This window comes from Oncorhynchus nerka, linkage group LG4 (genome assembly GCF_034236695.1).
Source record: "Oncorhynchus nerka isolate Pitt River linkage group LG4, Oner_Uvic_2.0, whole genome shotgun sequence".
Taxonomy (NCBI): domain Eukaryota; kingdom Metazoa; phylum Chordata; class Actinopteri; order Salmoniformes; family Salmonidae; genus Oncorhynchus; species Oncorhynchus nerka.
In genome coordinates, this window is record NC_088399.1 from 97,811,519 (window position 1) to 97,821,228 (window position 9,710).

General features: G+C 55.3%; 1 protein-coding gene across 1 annotated transcript in view; it reads right to left on the reverse strand.

The window, feature by feature from the left end:
* Positions 1-9,270: 9,270 nt before the first annotated feature.
* The window catches only part of LOC135571489 (hairy/enhancer-of-split related with YRPW motif-like protein), a 16,992-nt gene continuing 16,552 nt past the window's right edge, over positions 9,271-9,710 (reverse strand). Inside the window, exon 5 of the mRNA XM_065018059.1 lies at positions 9,271-9,710. This exon is cut by the window's right edge and continues 1,435 nt beyond it. The gene's annotated coding sequence lies outside the window, so the exon portion shown is untranslated.

A 9,710-nucleotide genomic window follows, 5' to 3' on the forward strand; every position in this document is an offset into this window, starting at 1 on the left:
TCTTCCCATCTCCCTCTCATCCCCCCTCTTCCCTCATCCCCTCTCTTCCCTCATCTCTCTCCCCTCATCTCCTTCCTCATCTCTCTCTTCCTCATCTCCCCTCCCTCATCCCTCATGTCCTCTCTTCCCTCATCCCTCTCTCTTCCTCATCCTCTCCCTCTTCCTCATCCCCTCTCCCTCTCCCTCTGCCCTCATCTCTCCCTCATCCCTCTCTTCCCTCATCCCCTCTCTTCCCTCATCCCTCTCTTCCCTCATCTCCCTCTCTTCCCTCATCTCCTCTCCCTCGTGTCCCTCTCTTCCCTCATCCCTCTCTTTCCCTCATCCCCTCTCTTCCCTCATCCCCTCTCTTCCCTCATGCCCCTCTCTTCCCTCATCCCCTCTCTTCCCTCATGTCCCTCTCTTCCCCTCCTTCCCTCATCCCCTCTCTTCCTCATCCCCTCTCTTCCCTCATCTCCCTCTCTTCCCTCATCTCCCTCTTCCCTCATCTCCCTCTCTTCCCTCATCCCCCTCTCTTCCCTCATCCCCCTCTTCCCTCATGTCCCTCATCCCCCTCTCTTCCCTCATCCCCCTCTCTTCCCTCATCTCCCTCTCTTCCCTCATGCCCCTCTCTTCCCTCATCCCTCTCTTCCCTCATGTCCTTCCCTCATCCCCCTCTTTTCCCTTCCTTCCCTCATGCCCCTCTCTTCTCTCATCCCCTCTCTTCCCTCATCTCATCTCTTCCCTCTCTCCCTCTCTTCCCTCATCCCCCCTCTTCCTCATCCCTCTCTTCCCTCATGTCCCTCTTCCCCTCTCTTCCCTCATCTCTCTCTCTTCCTTCATGTCCCTCTCTTCCCTCATCCCCCTCTCTTCCCCTAATCCCCCTCTTCCCTCATTCCCCCTCTCTTCCCTCATCTCCCTCATCTCTCTCTCTTCATGTCTTCCTTCATCTCCCTCTCTTCCCTCATGTCCCTCTCTTCCCTCATCCCTCTCTTTCCTTCCCTCATCCCCCTCTCTTCCTCATCTCTCTCTCTTCCCTCATCTCCTCTCTCTTCCCTCATGTCCCTCTCTTCTCTCCTCATGCCCCTCATCCCCTCTCTTCCCTCATCCCCCTCTCTTCCCTCATGCCCCTCTCTTCCCCTCTTCCCCTCTTCCTCATGCCCCTCTCTTCCCTCATGCCTCTCTCTTCCCTCATGCCCTCTCTTCCCTCATGCCCCTCTCTTCCCTCATCCCCCCTCTTCCCTCATCTCTCTCTCTTCCCTCATCCCCCTCTTCCCTCATGTCCCTCCTCTTCCCTCATCCCCTTCTCTTCCCTCATCCCTCTCTTCCCTCATGTCCCTCTCTTCCCTCATCCCCCTCTCTTCCCTCATCCCCTCTCTTCCCTCATCCCCTCTCTTCCCTCATCCCCCTCTTCTTCCCTCATCCCCCTTTCCCTCATCTCTCTCTCTTCCCTCATCCTCCTCTCTTCCCTCATGCCCCTCTCTTCCCTCATCCCCCTCTTCCCTCATCCCTCTCTCCTTCCCCTCATCCTCATCTCTTTCCCTCATCCCCTCTCTTCCCTCATCCCCCTCTCCTTCCCTCATCCCCCTCTCCCTCATCCCCTCTCCCTTCCCTCATCCCCCTCTCTTCCTCCTCTCCTCTCCTCCCTCTCTTCCCTCATCCCCACCTCTTCCCTCATGCCCTCTCTTCCTCATGCCTCTCTCTTCCCTCATGCCCCTCTCTTCCCTCATCCCTCTCTTCCCTCATCTCCCCCTCTTCCCTCATCTCCTCTCTTCCTCATCCTCCTCTCTTCTCATCTCTCTTCCCTCATCCCCCCCTCTTCCCTCATCTCCCTCTCTTCCCTCATCCTCTTCTCTTCCCTCATCCCCTCTCTTCCCTCATGTCCCCTCTCTTCCCTCATCCCTCTCTTCCCTCATCCCCTCTCTTCCCTCATGTCCCCTTCTCTTCCCTCATGTCCCTCTCTTCCTCATCCCCTCTCTTCCCTCATCCCCTCTTCCATCATGCCCCTCTCTTCCCTCATCCCCACCTCTTCCCTCATGTCCCTCTCTTCCCTCATGCCCTCTCTTCCCTCATGCCCTCTCTTCCCTCATGCCCTCTCTTCCCTCATCCCTCTCTTCCTCCATGCCCTCTCTTCCTCATCCCCTCTCTTCCCTCATCCCCTCTCTTCCCTCACCCTCCTCTCTTTCCTCATGCCCCTCTCTTCCCTCATCCTCTCTTCCCTCATCTCTCTCTCTTTCCTCATCCCCTCTCTTCCTCATCCCCTCTTTCTTCCTCATCTCTCTTCCCTCATCCCCTCTCTTCCCTCATGCCCCCTCTCTTCCCTCATGCCCCTCTCTTCCCTCATCTCCCTCTCTTCCCTCATGCCCCCTCTTCCTCATCCTCTCTCTCTTCCCCTCTCCTCCCCCTCATCTCCTCTCTTCCCTCATCCCCCTCTCTTCCTCATCCCCCTCTCTTCCCTCATCTCCCTCTCTTCCCTCATCTCCCTCTCTTCCCTCATCCCCTCTCTTCCCTCATCTCCCTCTCTTCCCTCATGGCCCCTCTTCCCTCATCCCTCTCTTCCCCCATGTCCCTCTCTTCCCTCATCTCTCCTCTCTTCTCCCTCATCTCCCCTCTCTTCCCTCATCTCCCCTCTTCCCTCATCTCCCTCTCTTCCCTCATATCCCCTCTCTTCCCTCATGCCCTCTCTTCCCTCATCCCCCTCTCTTCCCTCATCCCCTTCTCTTCCCTCATCCCTCTCTTCCCTCATCTCCCTCTCTTCCCCCATCCCCTCTCTTCCCTCATCTCCTCTTCCTCATGCCTCTCTCTTCCCTCATCCCCCTCTCTTCCCTCATCCCCTCTCTTCCCTCATCCCCTCTCTTCCCTCATCTCCCTCTCTTCCCTCATGCCTCTCTCTTCCCTCATGTCCCTCTCTTCCCTCATGTCCCTCTCTTCTCCTCATCCCCCTCTTCCCTCATCTCTCTCTTCCCTCATCCTCTCTTCCCTCATGTCCCTCTCTTCCCTCATCCCCTCTTCCCTCTTCCCTTCCCTCATCCCCTCTCTTCCCTCATGCCCCTCTCTTCCCTCATCCCTCATCTCTCTCTCTTCCCTCATCTCCCCCTCTTCCTTCATCTCCCTCTCTTCCCTCATGTCCCTCTCTTCCCTCATCCCTCTCTTTCCTCATGTCCCTCATCCCCCTCTCTTCCCTCATCTCTCTCTCTTCCCTCATGCCTCTCTCTTCCCTCGTGTCCCTCTCTTCTCTCATGCCCCTCATCCCCTTCTCTTCCCTCATCCCCCTCTCTTCCCTCATGCCCCTCTCTTCCCTCTTCCCCCTCTTCCCTCTTCCCCCTCTTCCCTCATGCCCCTCTCTTCCCTCATGCCTCTCTCTTCCCTCATGCCCCTCTCTTCCCTCATGCCCCTCTCTTCCCTCATCCCCCCTCTTCCCTCATCTCTCTCTCTTCCTCATCCCCCTCTCTTCCCTCATGTCCCCTCTCTTCCCTCATCCCCTTCTCTTCCCTCATCCCCTCTCTTCCCTCATGTCCCTCTCTTCCCTCATCCCCTCTCTTCCCTCATCCCCCTCTCTTCCCTCATCCCCTCTCTTCCCTCATCCCCCTCTCTTCCTCATCCCCCCTCTTCCCTCATCTCTCTCTCTTCCCTCATCCTCCTCTCTTCCCTCATGCCCTCTCTTCCCTCATCCCCCCTCTTCCTCATCTCTCTCTCTTCCCTCATCCTCATCTCTTTCCTCATCCCTCTCTTCCCTCATCCCCTCTCTTCCCTCATCCCCCTCTCCTCATCCCCCTCTCTTCCCTCATCCCCCTCTCTTCCCAGATGCCCCTCTCTTCCCTCATCCCCACCTCTTCCCTCATGCCCCTCTCTTCCCTCATGCCTCTCTCTTCCCTCATGCCCCTCTCTTCCTTGCTCTCTTCCCTCATCCCCCCTCTTCCCTCATCTCTCTCTCTTCCCTCATCCCCTCTCTTCCCTCATCCCCCTCTCTTCCCTCATCCCCCCTCTTCCCTCATCTCTCTCTTTCCCTCATCCTCATCTCTTTCCTCATGCCCCTCTCTTCCCTCATCCCCCTCTCTTCCCTCATGTCCCTCTCTTCCCTCATCCCCTTCTCTTCCCTCATCCCCTTCTCTTCCCTCATGTCCCTCTCTTCCCTCATCCCCCTCTCTTCCCTCATCCCCCTCTCTTCCATCATGCCCCTCTCTTCCCTCATCCCCACCTCTTCCCTCATGCCTCTCTCTTCCCTCATGCCTCTCTCTTCCCTCATGCCCCTCTCTTCCCTCATGCCCCTCTCTTCCCTCATGCCCTCTCTTCCCTCATGCCCCTCTCTTCCCTCATCCCCCTCTTCCCTCATCTCTCTCTCTTCCCTCACCCTCCTCTCTTTCCTCATGCCCCTCTCTTCCCTCATCCCCCCCTCTTCCCTCATCTCTCTCTCTTTCCTCATGCCCCTCTCTTTCCTCATCCCCCTCTCTTCCTTCATGTCCCTCTCTTCCCTCATCCCCCCTCTCTTCCCTCATGTCCCTCATCCCCTCTCTTCCCTCATGCCCTTCTCTTCCCTCATCTCCCTCTCTTCCCTCATTCCCCCTCTTCCCTCATCCCCCTCTCTTCCCTCATCCCCCTCTTCCCTCATGCCCCTCATCTCTCTCTCTTCATCTCTCTCTCCCTCATCCTCTCTTCCCTCATCTCCCTCTCTTCCCTCATCTCTCTCTCTTCCCTCATCTCCCTCTCTTCCCTCATCTCCCTCTCTTCCCTCATATCCCCCTCTTCCCTCATCCCTCTCTTCCCCCATGTCCCTCTCTTCCCTCATCTCTCTCTCTTACCTCATCTCCCTCATCTCCCTCTCTTCCCTCATCTCCCTCTCTTCCTTCATCTCCCTCTCTTCCCTCATACCTCTCTCTTCCCTCATGCCTCTCTCTTCCCTCATCCCCCTCTCTTCCCTCATCCCCTTCTCTTCCCTAATCCCTCTCTTCCCTCATGCCCCTCTCTTCCCCCATGTCCCCCTCTCTTCCCTCATCTCTCTCTCTTCCCTCATGCCTCTCTCTTCCCTCATCCCCCTCTCTTCCCTCATCTCTCTCTCTTCCCTCATGCCTCTCTCTTCCCTCATCTCTCCCTCTTCCCTCATGCCTCTCTCTTCCCTCGTGTCCCTCTCTTCCCTCATGTCCCTCTCTTCTCTCATGTCCCTCATCCCCCACTCTTCCCTCATCTCTCCTCTTCCCTCATGCCCCTCTCTTCCCTCATGCCCCTCTCTTCCCTCGTGTCCCTCTCTTCCCTCATGCACTTCTCTTCCCTCATCCCCCTCTCTTCCCTCATGCCCCTCTCTTCCCTCATCCCCCCCTCTTCCCTCATCTCCCTCTCTTCCCTCATCCCCTCTCTTCCCTCATCCCCTCTCTTCCCTCATCTCTCTCTCTTCCCTCATGCCCCTCTCTTCCCTCATGCCCCTCTCTTCCCTCATGTCCCTCTCTTCCCTCATCCTCCTCATGTCCCCCTCTTCCCTCATGCCCCTCTCTTCCCTCATCCCCTCTCTTCCCTCATCTCCCTCTCTTCCCTCATGCCCCTCTCTTCCCTCATGCCCCTCTCTTCCCTCATGTCCCTCTCTTCCCTCATCCTCCTCATGCCCCTCTCTTCCCTCATGTCCCTCTCTTCCCTCATGTCCCTCCCTCATCTCCCTCTCTTCCCTCATCTCCCTCTCTACCCTCATCTCCCTCTCTTCCCTCATCTCCCTCTCTACCCTCATGCCCCTCTCTTCCCTCATGTCCCTCATCCCCCTCTCTTCCCTCATGCCCCTCTCTTCCCTCATCCCCCTCTCTTCCCTCATGCCCCTCTCTTCCTCATGCCCCTCTCTTCTCTCATGCCCCTCTCTTCCCTCATCTCCCTCTCTTCCCTCATCTCCCTCTCTTCCCTCATCCTCCCCCTCTTCCCTCATCCCTCTCTTTCCTCATGTCCCTCATCCCCCTCTCTTCCCTCAACTCTCTCTCTTCCTTCATGTCCCTCTCTTCCCTCATCCCCCTCTCTTCCCTAATCCCTCTCTTCCCTCATCTCCCTCATCTCTCTCTCTTCCTCATCTCCCCTCTTCCCCTCATCTCCCCTCTCTTCCCTCATGTCCCTCTCTTCCCTCATCCCTCTCTTCCCCCATGTCCCTCATCCCTCTCTTTCCTCATGTCCCTCATCCCCCTCTCTTCCCTCATCTCTCTCTCTTCCCTCATGTCCCTCTCTTCCCTCATGCCTCTCTCTTCCCTCGTGTCCCTCTCTTCCCTCATGCCCCTCTCTTCCCTCATGCCTCTCTCTTCCCTCATGCCCTCTCTTCCCTCATGCCCCTCTCTTCCCTCATCCCCCTCTTCCCTCATCTCTCTCTCTTCCCTCATCCTCCTCTCTTTCCTCATGCCCTCTCTTCCCTCATCCCCTCTCTTCCTCATGTCCCTCTCTTCCCTCATGCCCCTCTCTTCCCTCATCCCCTCTCTTCCCTCATGTCCCTCATCCCCCTCTCTTCCCTCATCTCCCTCTCTTCCCTCATCCCCCTCTTCCCTCATGCCCTTCTCTTCCCTCATCTCCCTCTCTTCCCTCATCCCCCTCTTCCCTCATGCCCTTCTCTTCCCTCATCTCCCTCTCTTCCCTCATCCCCCTCTTCCCTCATCCCCCTCTCTTCCCTCATCCCCCCTCTTCCCTCATGCCCCTCTCTTCCCTCATCCCCCACTCTTCCCTCATGTCCCTCATCTCCCTCTCTTCCCTCATCTCTCTCTTTCCCTCATCTCCCTCTCTTCCCTCATATCCCCCTCTTCCCTCATCGCTCTCTTCCCCATGTCCCTCATCCCTCTCTTCCCTCATCTCCCTCTCTTCCCTCATGCCCCTCTCTTCCCTCATGCCCCTCTCTTCCCTCATCCCCCTCTTCCCTCATCTCTCTCTCTTCCCTCATCCTCCTCTCTTTCCTCATGCCCCTCTCTTCCCTCATCCCCCTCTTCCCTCATCTCTCTCTCTTTCCTCATGCCCCTCTCTTTCCTCATCCCCCTCTCTTCCCTCATGTCCCTCTCTTCCCTCATGCCCCTCTCTTCCCTCATCCCCCACTCTTCCCTCATGTCCCTCATCCCCCTCTCTTCCCTCATCCCCCTCTCTTCCCTCATCCCCTCTCTTCCCTCATGCCCTTCTCTTCCCTCATCTCCCTCTCTTCCCTCATCTCTCTCTCTTCCCTCATCTCCCTCTCTTCCCTCATATCCCCTCTTCCCTCATCGCTCTCTTCCCCCATGTCCCTCATCCCTCTCTTCCCTCATCTCCCTCTCTTCCCTCATGCCCCTCTCTTCCCTCATGCCCCTCTCTTCCCTCATCCCCCTCTTCCCTCATCTCTCTCTCTTCCCTCATCCTCCTCTCTTTCCTCATGCCCCTCTCTTCCCTCATCCCCCTCTTCCCTCATCTCTCTCTCTTTCCTCATGCCCCTCTCTTCCTCATCCCCCTCTCTTCCCTCATGTCCCTCTCTTCCCTCATGCCCCTCTCTTCCTCATCCCCCACTCTTCCCTCATGTCCCTCATCCCCCTCTCTTCCCTCATCCCCTCTCTTCCCTCATCCCCCTCTCTTCCCTCATGCCCTTCTCTTCCCTCATCTCCCTCTCTTCCCTCATCCCCCTCTTCCCTCATCCCCCTCTTCCCTCATCCCCCTCTCTTCCCTCATCCCCCTCTTCCCTCATGCCCCTCTCTTCCCTCATCTCCCTCTCTTCCCTCATGCCCCTCATCTCTCTCTCTTCCCTCATCTCTCTCTCTTACCTCATCCCCCTCTCTTCCCTCATCTCCCTCTCTTCCCTCATCTCTCTCTCTTCCCTCATCTCCCTCTCTTCCCTCATATCCCCCTCTTCCCTCATCGCTCTCTTCCCCCATGTCCCTCATCCCTCTCTTTCCTCATGTCCCCCTCTCTTTCCTCATGTCCCCCTTCTCTCCCTCCTCATCCCTCTCTTTCCTCATGTCCCCCTCTCTTCCCTCATCTCCCTCATCTCCCTCTCTTCCCTCATCTCCCTCTCTTCCTTCATCTCCATCTCTTCCTTCATCTCCATCTCTTCCCTCATCCCTCTCTTCCCTAATCCCTCTCTTCCCTCATGCCCCTCTTTTCCTTCATCTCCCTCATCTCTCTCTCTTCCCTCATCTCCCTCTCTTCCTTCATCTCCCTCTCTTCCCCCATGTCCCTCATCCCTCTCTTTCCTCATGTCCCTCATCCCCCTCTCTTCCCTCATCTCTCTCTCTTCCCTCATGCCTCTCTCTTCCCTCGTGTCCCTCTCTTCCCTCATGTCCCTCTCTTCCCTCGTGTCCGTCTCTTCTCTCATGTCCCTCATCCCCCACTCTTCCCTCATCTCTCTCTCTTCCCTCATGCCTCTCTCTTCCCTCGTGTCCCTCTCTTCCCTCATGCACTTCTCTTCCCTCATCCCCCTCTGATTTAATCACCCAGAACTTGAGAACCTCTAATTGATGTAATGTATGCATTATCAAATGAATTATCTCTCTCTCTCTCTCTCTCTCTCTCTCTCTCTCTCTCTCTCTCTGTCTCTCTCTGTCTCTCTCTCTCTCTCTCTCTCTCTCTCTCTCTCTCTCTCTCTCTCTCTCTCTCTCTCTTTCTCATTCTCTCTCTCTGTCTCTCTCTCTGTCTGTCTCTCTCCCTTTCTGTCTCTCTCTCTCTCTCTCTCTTTCTCATTCTCTCTCTCTGTCTCTCTCTCTGTCTGTCTCTCTCTCTCTGTCTCTCTCTCTCTCTCTGTCTCTCTCTCTCTCTCTCTCTGTCTCTCTCTCTCTCTCTGTCTCTCTTTCTCGTTCTCTCTCTCTCTCTCTCTCTCTCTGTCTCCCTTTCTGTCTCTCTCTCTCTCTGCCTCTGTCTCTCTCTGTCTCTGTCTCTCTCACTGTCTCTGTCTCTGTCTCTTTCTGCCTCTGTCTCTGTCTCTGTCTCTGTCTCTCTCACTGTCTCTGTCTCTCTCTGTCTCTGTCTCTCTCACTGTCTCTGTCTCTCTCACTGTCTCTGTCTTTGTCCCTCTCTCTCTGTCTCTCTCTCTCTGTCTCTCTCTCTCTGTCTCTCTCTCGCTCTCTCTCTCTCTCTCTCTGTCCCTCTCTTTGTCCCTCTCTCTCTGTCTCTCTCTCTCTGTCTCTCTCTCTCTGTCTCTCTCTCGCTCTCTCTCTCTCCCTTTCTGTCTCTCTCTCTCACTGTCTCTGTCTCTCTCTGTCTCTGTCTCTCTCACTGTCTCTGTCTCTGTCTCTCTCACTGTCTCTCTCTCTGTCTCTCTCTCTCTCTCTCTCTCTCTCTGTCTGTCTTTCTTTCACACAAACATATTTTACGAAAACAAAATAAAACAAAGTATTCCTTTCCATACCATTTTTTATCAGACATTCCAATGTTAATAAAAACAGAATCGATCTCAATGATTTAAAAGATAAAACATCACAGCTCAGTTTCACAGTTTGAGAAGAGCTGTGTCTCCCTCTATATCTATATATAGGGTTGCAAAAATGCTGGTAACTTTCCCCAAATTCACAGGTTTTCCAAAAGAAAATCCCGGCTGTAACATTCCTGGAATCAGAAGTGAATAAACCCAAAATCTGTGAACCTCCAACCAGGATTTCTTGGATTGTGGAACTCCTGGTTTCTGTAGTGTTTTTTTATAGTCCCTTGCATTTGTTTGTTCATAGACAATCTACTGGGTGGCTTCTAGTGGAGAACAACATGGTATTGCTATGAAGATCCACATACAAACTGAGATTCAGAGCTTTCTGTACAAGTAGGACCGTCAGGCAGCCTGT